Genomic DNA, 16302 nt, shown 5'->3' on the forward strand with positions numbered 1-16302 from the left:
CTCTCTCTTCACTCAATACTCTATCCAGTCCTCTCATTCCCTACCACCCTTTGGTCCTTCCCATGGGTGTGGGAAGAATGATTTTCTCTAGGGAAGGAGGTCCCCGATGGTGGAGCACAGAGTGGAGGCACAGACCCTTTTCCCCCAAGTCCCTTATTTTAGAAACAATGGCAGGAAATAAAGCAATGAGATCATGCTCATGGGATTTGAAGGAGCTTTAATCTAGGAAGCATATAAGAAATAAAAATATAACACATGTGCCTCTGGGCCTGGGGTGGCAGGTCAAGCTTTCTTTAAAAATCTAAGTCATTTCTATCGTAGTAAACAGTCATCACAGGAAAGGTTGGCAAAACTGATTTTTGATTGAAATAATGGATACACACACACACACACACACACACACACACACACATACATATACACATACACATATTAGTGATGCAAGTAGTTGGGTTGAAAAGTAGCACCTCCACCCCAAAGAAATATCTACGTCTTAACCCCTGGAATCTGTAAATGCGACTTTACTTGGGGGGAAAAAAGGATCTTTGCAGGTGTAATTAAGTTAAGGAGCCCAAGATAAAATCATCCTGGATCAAAGCAGCCCTAAATCCAAAGATAGGACCTTGACTGAGGATTCCTGGCCTCTATCATTGTGAGAGAAGCAATTTCTGTTGCTATAAGCCACCTTATTTACAGTAATATTTGTTTCAGTAGCTCCAGGAAATGCACACACAGCCTTAAAGGTGCTGCTCAGTCCACAGAACCAGAGATGGGGTGGCCTCTGGGCCACATGCCCCCTCCAGATACCTTTAGTTCAGCCAGAAACACGGGGCCGTGCTCAGTGGAAGGTTAATTTTGCCCCGCTGCCTAGGAAGAATTCTGAGTGCTCCACCCAGTGCCCCAGGAACCATCTGGTTGTCCTCTCAGGATGAAAGAACTGTCCTGACTGTGGGAGGCCTTGGGATAACTTCCCCTAATCCTTACAGCCCCCCCCTGAGTACGGGAGGGGACCTCGGCCTGCAAACCCAGGTGACTTGATCTGTCTGGACTCCTACCTGCGTGTCTTCCGCTCATTGTTGACCAGGAAGCTCCCTTAGGGCAGCGAGCTGGTCAGTCACAGGCTCTCCCCATCGGCCTCCTCTCTCAGGGCTCTTTGTCCTTTATTGCCCGACGTCCAATGTCTTGAAAACCATAGTTTCGTCTGCTTTGTCTTGGATTTCAGTTATTCCAAGTGAGAAGAGAAAATCTGGTCCCTGTTACTCCATTTTGTTGAAAATGGAAACCAGGGCACATATTCTAATCTTAATGACCTCATTTTCCCATGAGTATTTTTTAGTCCTATTTTTGTTCACATGAGAAAACTTGGGTTTAGTTCTAAGCTAATTAAAGGTAAATCCAGGGTTTAATTCCGGGTGTGTTTCCTTCCCAAGCTTGAGTTGTTGAGTTCACTGTGCTAGGCTCAGGGCGTCGGAAGGTGCCCAGGTTACAGGCGGCTTCAGTGACGTGGGAGCTTAGTTAAGTCATGTGATTGTTCTCTGCCAGGGAACTCCAGAGAACCTTTCATTGCTACTCTTTGTAAAGGCTGTGACTGACTTCTCTTCCTGTGGGCACATATCTTCAGCCTGGCTTCCTGTTCCCTTTAAAGTGATAACTCTATCCTATTAACTTATTTTCCTTTAAAACTTCCCTTTCTCAAGTGCTTCGTATTGTACCTGGCACACAAAAGGCCCTTTTAAAAATTTAATTTATGAAATTGATTGGGGTGACATTGGTCAACATGAACATATAGGTTTCATGCATCGGTTTCTGTTACAAGATCTGTATATTGCACCGTGTGCCCACCACCCGAAGTCAAATCTCCTGTCATCTTATATTAGGACCCTCGTCTTCCCCTACGCCCTCAAAAGGCCCCTGGTACATGATTATTGAATGAATGAATGAATGAATGAGTGCGTGCATGGTTGGTTGAAGAGAAGGGCGCAGTCTCCAACCCTCACAGCAGGAGGCTCCCAGGACTCCACAGTTCATGGACACCCATGAAATCACATGAACCTCAGCAACCAGTAACTGGCCCCCCTGGCTCACTAGAACCCTTAGATCTCTTGAAACTCCTTTCCCCTCCCTGTAACAGTATTTCTGAATTGTTACGATTTCATGAAGCAGTAACTACCAAATACTTGGAACTACTGGAAAAAAGGCACTAACGGTGGCTACACAAATAGAAGGTGCTAATTTTTGTTCCCTCAAGTCAGAAACCGAAGTCTGAAGTTCTGATTGTACTGGTTTGGGGCTATAAATGTCACCTGTTAAGAAGAAAGCCATGACATTCACAAATGGACACTTTTCCCAAGATACTCCCGGCTTCAATAGCTCCTGCTGATCTGACAATGTGATGACTCAAGGCCCCTTCCATTACCATGCTCAGCCATTACCAGAGACGGAGCACTTTCCTCCTATGGTCCTCTTGCTGCCCAGTGAGCTGTGGAACAAAGAAGGGCCAGAATACCACCCCACCACCATGTGTCTGTGTCCTTCAGGCATGGTGACACCCCATCCATCGCTGATTCCACAGGATGGCTAATATTAGAGGATTTTCAGGGCCCTTGGGAATTCAGTTAAATTTAGCTGCTGTTTATGGAGCATATGCCGGGCCCAGTTCTCACAGGTGGTCTTTGGCTTTCTGTTTGGGGGCCCCAATATTTCCCTCTACATCCTGATTGTTAACTGAACATGACAGCATGGTTGAATAGTATGGACCTGGAAGAGACAATATGTATATTTTTAGTGGCTATAAGGATCATTTCATCTCAATATGAAAAGGTAATTTCTCAATTTATTTCTCACATCACTTCTTTATGACAGTCAACTATACCAGGTACAGAAACTATTGAAGAAACAGCCCCTAATCCTAAGAAGCTGATGTAAATATCTACATGTGATCCATTGTGATTATGACCTGAAGTTCCAACAATGAAAGCCTTCCTCAATTAGACTAGATTACAAATTAAAGTCTGGGCTTTCCTGTCCCTGGATGTTTCAGGCAGGTGCTGGATATAATGCAGCAAGGCAGACTTGGATTTCTAGCTTACGTAGTTAGGTGAACGGCAGGGCATTTCTCCAAAACAGGATGCTGCAGATGGAGGCAATGCCCTGGTTCTGCCACTCACTAGCCGCCTGAACTTGACAAGTGACTTGTCTTGTTACTTCTCTTCATCTATAAAATGAAATTGTGACCACTAGATGGAATGGTATGTCGAAGACACTCCATGCTTGAAGGCTAACGATAATAACAATCCAAGAAAATCATTCTTTTGGGTGTTAAAATGTATGTTTTACTTCTCCCAAGAAATACAGTGTTTTAGCATAGTGAAACTACGTGCATCTTCAGAAGGTCTGGAATCCTGTGTGTGTGTGTAGTGGTGCTGGCTTGTGCTTGCATGAGGAAGCAGAGGAAGGACAGACAACAGCCTGTTAGAAGCAGTTACCTGGGGATGGAGATGTGGGTAGGGAGGATGGGGAAGGGCACACGATTTTTAAATGGGTCCCTTTTATTTTTTATTTTGACCATGACTGTATTACCTATTTAAATCATAAATTAAAAAAATATAAAGTCCCGGGTGACTTTAATGGTATGAATTTCAGACACATGTCCAATAGGTTCCATCAAAAGTCCAGAGGTTTTTTTTAACTTCTTGTCGTTGCATAAACCACCTCTTCTGGAATTTTCCTCTTAACCTGTTCCCTTCCAGATCCCCACTCCAGCTCCATTCCCCACCCCAAACCCCTGGTTCACTCTCTCTCCCTCCTTCCTTCCTTTCTCTTCCACCTTCTTTCTCTCTCTTTCCTTCTCTCTTTCTTTCTCTCCCCCTCTCCTCTCTCTCTTCCTCCCTCCCTCCATCTACCCCTTCCACTCTCTCTTTTAAAAAAATCAATGGAGAAAATACCCTTGGATGAGGATTAACAACAACAAAAAATAGAATATGGAATTGAAGGATGGGTAGATTGGTGCTCAGATTCCTTTTTTGCCACTAACTGTGGGACCTTGGCTAAATCACTTATCTGAGCCTGTCTTTATTTATAATACGTAAATAAAGACACAAGCATTAGGTCCCCCACCCCCACCCCCACAGTCTCAGATGGTTAGTAAGACAATTGAGCGGTTTAACCAAAGTAAAGACCTTAGCACAATGCCTGACACCAGTCATTACTCAGTGTCATCTGTAGAACATGTTATAGCTCAGCCTGCTATCTAGCTGTTAAATATCAACATTTTTGCCAGGCCCAGTCAATGGTGCAGGTCTTAAACTTACCAAACCTGAAGGAGCCTCAGCCAAGGCAGGAACTGGGAAGAGGGGCTGGATTAGAAGCCAGTCAGCAGAGGGTACTTGCCTCTCAAATTGAGTTCCTTGCTGAAGCTGAAATTGGAAGCTGAGAAACGAGGTTTTGGAGTCGAGGACACCGTGCACCACAAAGTGATTAAAGCAAAGTGCAGTGTTGGCTGGTGGCCATCTGCTTGTTATCTCAGAGTGTAGCCCTGTGCGCCTCTCTCTATCTGATTCATTTTCAGCAGGAGACTTTTTTGGTGGGTGGGGTGGGGAGAGGAGGAATGACAGAGGGACATTGGAGGCTGACAGGAGAGATTATTTGAGGACAGGACCAAAGAGACACGTATTCCCAGTGCTTTTTAACTCACTGAGTGCCAGGAACCTGGGTGAGGCGGAGCACTGGTTTATTCAGCTTTTATTCAGCTCGGTGTCCTGTTGAAAGCAAAATGCTTGAGTCACAAGGGGTCAAGCGACTGCAGTTCCTCTGATGAGTCACTGTCTTGCTTCCATGTAACATCCCAGCATCTGTTGCCCCATTTGTTTACTGAGAGCAAGCTACAGCCGTCTGCAGGTAGGGCTCCTGTGCTCAGACTAGGAAGGTCCTGATATACACCAGGCTGCAGGGAGAGGCTGCCTGTAGGGGCTGCCCAGTGTGACATGAAGGTGCTCTTTCCTCCGACTTAGTATCTCAGTGAGAAAAAGTTTAGGGTGGAGCCCAAAGGATGGAGCAAGAGTTAGAAGGTGTGAACAGGACTGATGTCACTAATATCACTTAGGGTCTCAGCAATGTACCATAGTACGTTCACACTGGGCTACTGAAGTGTGCTTAGTACAAAGACTATTTACCGAGATGTGAGTGGGGTTCAGAGAAACAAGAAGGGATGGTTCAGGGCCCCTGGGAAAGCAAGAATGGGGAGCCATGAAGAGGTTGGAGAAACAAAGGGGCAGCAGAGGGTGGAGAGGGTCACCAGAGAAGACCTGTGGCATCATTTAAGGGTCACAGTCCACTCAGAGCCAACCAAGAAGAATGGAGCTTGAGGGGTAAATACTCAAACCTCACTCTCCTTCCGCCCTCCCTTCCTAGATGCTTCCACTGGCCAAATCTAACTGGAGGCCAGAGAGCAAGAGCGCTGTTGAAGCTGACCTCCTGGGGAAGAAGGCAGGCTGGAGAAGGAGGCCCAGGGATCTGGGGATGAACAGAAAACATCTAGCACAACCGGCTAGTTAGACAAGTTAGTTTCCTCTCTGGTTCTCAGTTTTGCTCATCAGTAAAATGGGAACATCACTTTGCCTACCTTGTTGTGAGAATGGAATGAGATGATGTAGGTAAAAGGTTTTGAAAAGCTCTGGAGGGCTTTGTGAATGTTGAGTATGAAGCTGAACTTTCCAGGAATGAGGAAGCAACAATGTCACAGTGACCAAGGTAAATTCCTCACTTCCCAGTTGGATCACCAGCCCTTCTGGAGACCCTGCTATGTATGGAGTCCATACCTGATGCTGGGGGTGAGCATGGGATCAATGGGACCAATGATGGCTGGGCTATGAAAAAGGTGGTGACAGACACAAGGCAGCCACTACTCCTTCAAAGGCTGGTAGTATAGTTAGAAGGATATGAAAGTGTGTGTGTGTGTTCCTATATTTATGTATAAAGTGTATAGAAAAATATGAGGATATCTGTGTGAACACACATACACACAGGATCATGCAGTTACATATGCAAAGTGAAGCAATACAGATGGGAATTATTAGAATTGGAATGAGAGATGATCAAATAGGTGTTCAGAAGAATAGCGTTTGAGTTGGAAACTGCTTCTAGAGATGCCAGTCTTCTGACATATTGAGATGGTTTTGCCATTCTTCCAAGTTTAGAAATACACCTTTTCAACAAGAGGTTGAAATATTTGAGTTCTTTCTGCTTATATCTTTGTTTCTTCTTCTTATCTCCAATGCCAGGCATGATATTCTGAAGGTCCTCAAGAAGTGTTTGTTAAATGAATCATTAAAAAAAAAAAAGCAATGGTATCCATGCTACCTTATTTTTTTAAAAATATATTTTATTGATATTTTACAGAGAGGAAGGGAGAGGAATAGAGAGTTAGAAACATCGATGAGAGAGAAACATCGATCAGCTGCCTCCTGCACACCCGCTACTGGGGATGTGCCCGCAACCAAGGTACATGTCCTTGACTGGAATCGAACCTGGGACCCTTCAGTCCGCAGGCCGTCGCTCTATCCACTGAGCCAAACCGGTTAGGGCCATGCTACCTTTTTAAGTGAGAGAACACGCATGATAACATTGCCTGCCTTCTGCAGTGGTCTCTATGAGAATTCTTCCAAGGGTGTTGGAGATACTACTGCATGCAAAAGAGGGGCCACAGTGAGCGAGCTCAGCATATGCTTTTGATAAGTGATTTGCATAAGATTAGGGTGTGCATAGACTACAGTTATAGAAATTTCCAGACAGTAAGTGACTGCTCTCTAGAAGATGTTTAGTTTATTAAGAGCTTATGACATGCTACACACGCGTCTCCTATCCTTCCCTTCAGGGGCTCAGTAGAAAGAGGTGAAGAAGGACAGTGATAGTCTTCCCCAAATAGTTGTCAGCTGATTGCAAAGCTTAAAAAGTGTGTTTTCACTTGAGTACTTGTTGCATACTAGTAAATGTGAATAGTCAAGGACTCAGGAGGTGGCCCTGAAAGGAAACATTAAAGTAACATCATCCAAGCTTCTTTGGGCTTATATCAGTGGCAATGACACTGGTGTGGGACTGCTCAGGAACACTGCTATGAATGCAGAAACCACTGGCTCTGAGCCCAGGGGCACAGCCCAGGAGGGAGAGCCTGGAGCAATCCCAGGGCTTCTTAGGCTTCGAGATGAGTCTGTAGCTGGTAGGAGCTCTTGAAACAGACTGAGGGTTGTGGAAGGAAAACACAGCCTAAACCTACTATCAGCTCCCTGCAGAAGAGAGAGAACATTGCCCACTCAGAAGCATGAGGCCCACAGAGAACATGTCTTTCAACCCTGCTCTCCCACAGGCTCAGGGCTTCCAGTGACCAAAGGACAACTATGCCACCCCTCAACCTCAAACACGAGACTGCCAAGCCCTGGTCAAGGGCTGCAGGGGATCGAGTGTCTATGCCCAGATGTGCCCTTCCTGTCTAATTTTCTTTTCATATTTTTAATTGACATAAAATTCACATCACATAGAATTAAACATTTTATTATTATTATTATTATTATTTTTTTAAAATATATTTTATTGATTTTTTACAGAGAGGAAGGGAGAGGGATAGAGAGTTAGAAACATCGACGAGAGAGAAACATCGATCAGCTGCCTCCTGCACACCCCCTACTGGGGATGCGCCCGCAACCAAGGTACATGCCCTTGACCGGAATCGAACCTGGGACCCTTGAGTCCACAGGCCGACGCTCTATCCACTGAGCCAAACCCGTGAGGGCGAATTAAACATTTTAAAGTTCATAATTCATTTGGCATTTAGTACATTCATTCACAGTGTGTGTGGCCATCACCGTCTAATTCCTAGATATTTCCATCATCTCAAAAGGAAAACCCAGACCCATGAAGCAGTCACTCCCTTATACCCCTCTTCCCAGTCCCCGGTAAATGCCAAGCTGGGTTTTGTCTCTATGGATTTATCTATTCTGGATATTTCATATAAATGGAATCATACAATATGTGGTCTTTTATGTCTGGCTTTTTAACGGTAGTACACTGTTTTCAAGGGTCATCCATGTTGTGGCATATATCAGTACTTCATTCCTTTTTATGGCTGAGTAATATTCTATTGTGTGGATATACTACCTTTTGTTTTCCATTTCTCAGTTGATGGAAATTGGGGTTGTTTCCACCTTTTTGGCTATTGTGAATATGTTGTGATGAAATTCATGTACAAGATTTTATTTGAATGCCTGTTTTCAATTTGGGAGTTATACACATAGGCGTGGAAGTGCCTGCTAGTTCTATGTTTAACTTATTGAGGAACCACCAAACTGTCTTCCACAACAGCAGCAGCATCTTATATCTCCACCAACAAAGTGTAAGTGTTCCAATTTCTACACTTCTTCACCAACATTTATTTCCCATTTAAAAAATTTTAGCCAGCCTGGTATATGTGCTGTGGTACCTCATTGTGGTTTTGACTTGGATTTCCCTGGTGATACTGAGATCTTTCCAATTTTTGTTGCATTTTAACTCAGCAGAAACAGTCTAAAGCTGCACCTTTTCACCCTTGAAGGGATCTATGGATGATTTAGATCAGGGGTCCTCAAACTACAGCCCGCAGGCCACATGCAAATACAAATATTGTATTTGTTCCCGTTTTGTTTTTTTACTTCAAAATAAGATATGTGCAGTGTGCATAGGAATTTGTTCATAGTTTTTTTTAAACTATAGTCCGGCCCTCCAACGGTCTGAGGGACAGTGAACTGGCCCCCTGTTTAAAAAGTTTGAGGACCCCTGATTTAGATGGTAAATTCTCACATGTAGATCTGCTTAGCTCTCTTTGAATCACATAGAGTAGGCTACTGTTTGCAAATAGAGCCTAGTAAACAGCCCTGGGTGATGGTGGGGATATGGAAATAGATGGAGAATTTTTTCAGAAGCCATAATTAGTAAAACAATGCTACTATATTAATGGAACATTCATTTTTTTTGCATTGAAGTTTTATTTTAAAGTCTTCCCTAGAAAAATAACTGAGACAAATAGCAAATCCCCCACTTCATAGGCTTGGGTGTCTCCTAGAGTGGTACACCCAAGCAAAGCTCATAGTTTCAATCCCACCTTTGTTGCTGAGTGAGCTTGGACCTTGGACAAGACTTCAGACTAGTATTTTATGTGAAAACATCCCTCGGTGCTTCATTTCCCATTGGCTCTGAGGGGAGGGGGGGAGGGAGGATGTGAGTGTTGTCAGGTCCCTTTAGAAACTCTAGGAAGAAACCCACAAGAAGACCCATGATGAGGTTGTGAGCGTCTCCGACGTAAGCCATCCATTTGATATGCATGGCGTGCCATTACCTCTTTTTATGTCAACTTCTTGAGGCCAATGGACAGGGTAATGTGTGATCAATTAGAGAAAGAGAAAATTGAGCACCCCCAGAATAGTTTCATATCACAGTTGGCTTTGTTAGCTACAGAAATAGATGTACATTAAAACAGAGAAATGTGGGAAATGGTATGAAAATAGAAACCATATTGTGAGTTACCATTTCTGATAAGTAGGTTAGCTCTCTAGAATTCTTAAGTTTAGAGAGATAATAAACTAAATAATGTAGCATCAGGGTCTTCAACTGACTTGGTATTGGCCCAACAGTGGACGGGACCATGTCTGTGATCAAATCCTGATTAGGTTTTTCTTGCTAGTAATTTTGTTTGGATGGAGACATCTGGATAGGAGAGAAAAATCTTTGAAGAGCCTACGTCAATTTCATGCAAGACTTTGCACTGGGAACCTTTCCCATCCTGTGCTGTGCCTAGCCCCCTTTGGATTGTGAGAAAAATTCTGTCAGTGGATGGAGGGTCAATACCAACACTCCGGCCAGATCCTTCTCTAACCAGCCACTGCTGAAAATTGGCTTTAAAAAGAAAAAGGAAAAAAAAAAAGAAAATGAATTTTATTATAATAGGTGACAAATGACTCGTCCAAAACCATGTGTACACTCATTCACAGAAAACATAATTGTTTCCTTGCTGTTGTCATGGCCTCCTTGGTAGAGCTGTCATTTTGCAGATGTCAGTGGCCTGAGGGAACTCCCTCAGCGAGTGCGTGTGTGTGTGTGTGTGTGTGTGTGTGTGAGACAAATTCCTGTTCTACAGTGGGATATAAGTAGAGCATGCCCTCATGGAATCAAACATTGTACACTGGAGTTGGAGCTCAGTCTTCTCAGCTCAATTTTTATTTTTCAGACCACAAAAATTGCCTAAGAGGGAGATGGGGTCAAACCTGCCCGTTACCTTTTAAGCAAACTTTATTTTTCCATTCTCTCAGCACTTATCTGCCAACATTTATATTCCCAAAATAATTTATGTGGGGTTAGAAGAAAAACAGAGAAGAAAATAACTCCTTCAAGCCACTCTAGAAGGAGCATATTTTGAAGGTCATGGAGGGAAGCCTGGGGAGCGTTTTTCAGAGGTGATTGGAATACTGAGGTGCTGGCACAATCAAGGGGCTACAGTTTTTACCTTTTTCCAGGTTCAGCTAATGAGGCCTCAGCGTATTGACTTCCACAATGAGTTGCTCTTTGGTAGAAGTGTTAAAGGACTGATGCTTAGATCTTCGAAATGTTTTTCTAAGGCAAATGTGGATGCTAGCCAGGACGAGTGTCAACAGGCTGGGGGAACAGGCTGAGTGGGACTTCCACTTGGGCAGTCACCAAGGAAAGTCTACAGATGCCTCTGTTGGGAGTGGCCACTTTTGGAGAACTTCGGCTCTGTGGACACTGGGTTTCTTTGCACAGTTTTGCTTGAGAATCTGGACATTTTCTTGTGTCATTGGCTACCCTGAGACAATTTTAAGCCTTTTACAGCTGTACATAGAGAGCAACAAAAGTTATAAAGGAATTCAGCTTAACTGTAATTTCTCCATCACAGTTAGTATTAGGCCATTTCTGCTTCCTCTTAACGCTGCTTCCTGGACCTCCTTCCATGTTTGTGAAAACTCATCTTGCTTTTCATTACTCTGTCATGCTTGGTTCCCAGTATTGTTACTTTAAAAAAATGTTTTTATTGATTTTAGGGAGAGAGGAAGGGAAAGAGAGAGGGAGAGAAACATCCATGTGAGAGAGAAACATTAATTGGCTGCCTCCCGCATGCCCCCTCCTGGGGATTGAGCCCGCAACCCAGGCGTGTGCCCTGACTGGGAATCTAACCTTTTGGTGATGGGATGCCAAACCGAGCCACACCAACCAGGGTGTGAATTGTTAATTTCAAGTATGCTTTCTGTATAGTTATTTCTGGGCTCTTCCTAAGAGTGCTCTAACTTAGCAGATGAAGCAGATGAAGGAATCCTACATCTGATGAGGTACATGAATGGTAAGATACCTGAAGATATTTTTATCGCATAGATACACCAGTTAAAAATTACAGTTAATCAAGAAAAGAACCTTTTGCTAATTAATAAAATATATTTACAATTCCTGAGTAGGTTTGGATAATTATAAGTAAAACATCTAATAATTATTTGGTACTGTGCGGTTTATAGACTATTTCAGTGTTCATTATTTATTTGCTTTCACAGTAGTTCTATAAATTAAGAAGAACAGACATTAATATACTTATTATGCAGATGAAATTACGGGCAAGGAGGGTGAGTCATACAGCCAGTAGGAACCAATTCCAATCTGCTAACTCTAGGCCGTGGCAATGGAAACCATTGACGCAAAGATAAAACCTGCTCTTGTTCACAAGCAACAGCTTACCATGCATTTTTCAACCTCAGTATTAGGTTGATCAATGTAGGGACTACTATAGTATTACCAGGTTCAAGGTTCTTACCTGAGGATGACCCAAGTATCTCCTGAAGCACAGCAGAGAGCATCTCCTGTGGTTCTTAGCTGTGTGGCATTGACCAAGTCGCCTTATCTTTGATTTCTCTCTGTTTTCTTTTTTAAAAAAATATATTTTATTGATTTTTTACAGAGAGGAAGGGAGAGGGATAGAGAGCTAGAAACATTGATGAGAGAGAAACATCGATCAGCTGCCTCCTGCACACTCCCCACTGGGGACGTGCCCGCAACCAAGGTACATGCCCTTGACCGGAATCGAACCTGGGACCCTTGAGTCCGCAGGCCGACGCTCCGTCCACTGAGCCAAACCGGTTAGGGCCTCTCTGTTTTCTTAACGGTGAAACAGGATTGCTGTTGCTCTCTGACTGTTCGGTATTGCTTCAAAGGCATCTGTGTATATCTAATGAAAGGACAAAAAATAATATTTTTAAATAATTAATTTCAATAAGCATTATATTGTGTTCAATCCTTAATGTAAAAAACCAGGGGGGAGGCAGTAGGGCTTCAGTTGGGCCTCACATATCTACTCAGAGATGAGCTTTGCTGAGCTTGACATTTCTCCCTTTCAGTGAAAGAGGAGACCATGTGAAATAGTCAGGTTGTCTGAGGACAGTCACTCTGGTGGGTTTATGAGGCCCTCTCCATTTTCATTTCCCATTACTTCAAGGTCATGATATACCGTGAATAACACATACATACTTTTAAGAGTGAGTAGGGATTCTGAAGGGCTTCATTGTCTATCATTTAAGTAACTTGGAATTGAAAAGACTAATCCATTTATATAAGTAATTGATGGGTGACTAATCTTACTTAAGATATTTGTTTTATTAGATTCTGAAAAGGCCAATATTTGAAAAGGAGTCATCATACCCTGGTGTTAGAATGCAGGCTTTGCTGACTAGCGTTTCAGGCCCACCTCGACTCTTGCTGGTAGCAAGGCTCCTCAGCGAGGCATTGAATCTCACTGGGACTTAATTTTCTCATCTGCAGTATGGAGATAATAATACACACCTAGTTTTTTATGTGCCTGTGAGTTCTCAGTAAAATGATGGAAAGCATATGGCCCATAATATACATTCAATAATTGATGGCTGCAATATTGTGATTTATAAGGAACATATATTTGGTCTTCGTCCCAGGTTCCTGTTCACAGCTCCTCAAACCCTTGGACTTTCCTTAGTGTTGATAGCATAAAGGTGTCTTTTGTTATATTAAGGAGGTGAGTTTTGGATGTCCCTGGGTCTACTAAGGATGGGGCTGGATCACCAGAGTAACTAACCATGTGATTAGAGGGATGAAGCTTTCAGGCCCCTCCCCTCGCCCCCTCTGTCTTGGGGGAGGGGAAAGGGGCCGAGATCGATCCCAATTATCAAAGGCCAGTGATTTAATCAATAATGCCTCACAAGGAAGCCTCCTTAAAAGCCCAAAAGTACAGAACTCCAAGAGCTGGTGAACTTGGAGATATGGGGACAGTGACGCACCTGAAGAGGGCATGGAAGCTCCGTGTCCCTTCCCCAAACCTTGCCTTGCGCATCTCTTCTATCTGGCTGTGTCTGAGTTATCTCTTTTAGGATAAACCTGAAACCTAGTAAGTCGAATATTTCTCTGAATTCTGTGAACTACAACAAATTAGTGGGACACAAGGAGGGGGTCATTGGAACCTTTAATCTATAGCCTGTCGTTCAGGCGCACTGGTAACCACCTGGGCTTGGGAATGGAATCTGAAATGTGTGTGTGTCTGGGGGGCATTCTCGTGGGATTGAGCCCTTAACCTGTGGAATCTCATATGAACCCCAGGTAGCATCAGAACTGAGTTGAATTGTAGGACACCCAGTGGGTATCTGAGAATTGCTTGGATATTTGAGGAACCTCTTCCAACACACAAGTTGGAGATTGTGTCTAGAACCTTATAGGTGCCTTTAGGAGTACAGAGAGTTTTGGACAATCAAGAGAAAAGAGCACATCCCTCTATAGAGAGGGAAGAATTCCTGAAGGAGGTAGGATTTGAAATGAACTTTCAAGAATAAGAATTCGATACTTTGGAAAGGACACATATGTAATACCCTTTGTAATACTTTTAGCAAAAAAAAAATAAATAAATAAAAATTAAAAAAAAAAGAAAAAAGAATTCGATACTTTGAGACAGGGCCAGAGGCACAGTGGTCACAGATGGCAGCCTTCTCTGACCCCTGACGACTTAGGGTTGGTTCCACGCTGTTTGGCACTGCCGAATTTCTGACTGATTTATTTAAATTCGTTGTGGCCCCTGAGGCAGACTGCAAATTCTTTATTGGTGTTCCCCACAGTCTCTTGCACAATCCTGTTTTAGGTATTTAATTGTTATTGAGTTTTTACTAATTAAATTGTTGACTTGACTTAAGATGGGTTTGTAATGGAAGTGAAGATCCTGGCTTTTAGTAAGAGATTTATTTTTCAAACTTCCGAGATAAAATGTATCTGTGTTTGGTAAACTAATGCTCTTAGCCCATGTGCCTTCATTTTTTTTTTTTTTAAAAAAAACACATATTTTATTGATTTTTTACAGAGAGAAAGGGAGAGGGATAGAGAGTTAGAAACATCGATGAGAGAGAAACATCGATGAGTTGCCTCCTGCACACCCCCTACTGGGGATGTGCCCACAACTAAGGTACATGCCCTTGACTGGAATCGAACCTGGGACCCTTCAGTCTGCAGGCTGATGCTCTATCCACCGAGCCAAACCGGTTAGGGCGTGCCTTCATTTTTGAGCTATTCCTCCAAAGCAAATATGTGGATATTGTGTAAGATCTCCCTGAGGAACTTGTCAAAATAAGGGTTCCTGGGCTCTGCTTATGGAGACCGACTCAGTGGCCCTGGAGTTGAGCCATAGTTTTTCAAAAGCTCCCCTGGTGCTTCTGATAAGTAGCCAGATTTGGGAACTGCCAATCGCCACTTCCACAATTCCTGTTATTTCTGCAGCTGTGGAAACGTTTTCCTTCCCCACCAACACACTGAAGCCACCCTCGCCAAGGTCACCGATGATATCCGAACAGCTTAGTTTACTTTCTAAGTATTTCTGAAATTGATCATTCGCGCTGAATTCCTGTAACCACCGAGTGAGTTCAAGCTGTCATCATTCATCTTCTGGACTATAGCTATAGGCTTAATGTTTTCCCCATCTGTAACCCTCACAGTATGATTGATATGGAATTAAAACGATGTCACTCTCTCGGTGAAAACTTCTCCTGATGCCAACAGCATAGAATCTAACCTTCTTGGAGTGGCAGAAAGGCCCTGCGTGGCCTCGCCTTCTAGCTTATCTGTTATTCTTTTATTCAACTGTGTTTTATACCCTGCACACATTCACCACACTCTTTTATGTCTCTTTGCCTTTTCACGTAGATCCCTTTATAGGAATAATATTATGACCCTTCACCAGGTTAACTCCTATTATCTTTAAGTCAGGTCTCTTCGCCTCCTGCAAGCCTCAGCTACCTTCCACTCTCTCACCTTTCCTAGGTTCCTGTTCCTCTTCTGGGCACTCATAACTCTGAGCAGTTCTTGAATAGTATACTTACTGCAGTGTATGAAATTATCAACTTCTGCCATTAAATTGTGAGCTTCTTGATGGCAGAGTCTGTTTGTTTATTTTCACTCATAGCCCCTGGGACCTCATGAATAAATCGTGAATGAATGACTCAACAATTATAACGGCGAGGTTTCAGCGTTTGTCATACCTGGTTTATCCGCAGCATATGATGCTGTTTATTGGACACTCAGTGTGTGCCAGACACTGTCTTGAGCAGCAAAAGGACATTAATAAGTGAGCAGGCACACTCCCTGTCAGCGTGGAGCTTGCAGTCCAGTGAAAAGACCAATAATAACTAATAAATGCGCAACTCAGTATGGATGCTGTTACAGAAATGGTCAGGGCATGGTGATGGAAGCCCGTCTCCGATCAGCCAAAGGACAAGGGATGAGCCACAGGAAGAGTAAGGTAAAGCATTCCAGGAACAGTAGACACTGAGGCTCTGGGGTGTCAAACAGCTGGGTATGGGAGGAAGTTAAGGTACGTCTGTGTCCCTGGAGCCCATGGGGAGAAGGAAAAAGTATGACAAAGGAGGTTAGCCAAAGGGAGTTTAGGTAGGTTTTGTCAAAAACAGTTGAGCCCTGGCCCGTGGTTGGAGTGTCCTCCCGTATACCAAAAGATTGGGTGTGTATGAGAGGCAACCAATTGATGTTTCTCTCTCTCTCCTTCTTTTCTCTCTCTAAACATATATTTGGGTGACTATTAAAAAATAGTTTAGCCAGAGCCGGTTTGGCTCAGTGGATAGAGCGTCGGCCTGCGGACTGAAGGGTCCCGGGTTCGATTCCGGTCAAGGGCATGTACCTGGGTTGCGGGCACATCCCCAGTGGGAGGTGTGCAGGAGGCAGCTGATCGATGTTTCTCTCTCATCGATGTTTCTGACTCTCTCT

Source organism: Myotis lucifugus, unplaced genomic scaffold, assembly GCF_000147115.1.
Source record: "Myotis lucifugus unplaced genomic scaffold, Myoluc2.0 scaffold_54, whole genome shotgun sequence".
NCBI classification, from domain to species: domain Eukaryota; kingdom Metazoa; phylum Chordata; class Mammalia; order Chiroptera; family Vespertilionidae; genus Myotis; species Myotis lucifugus.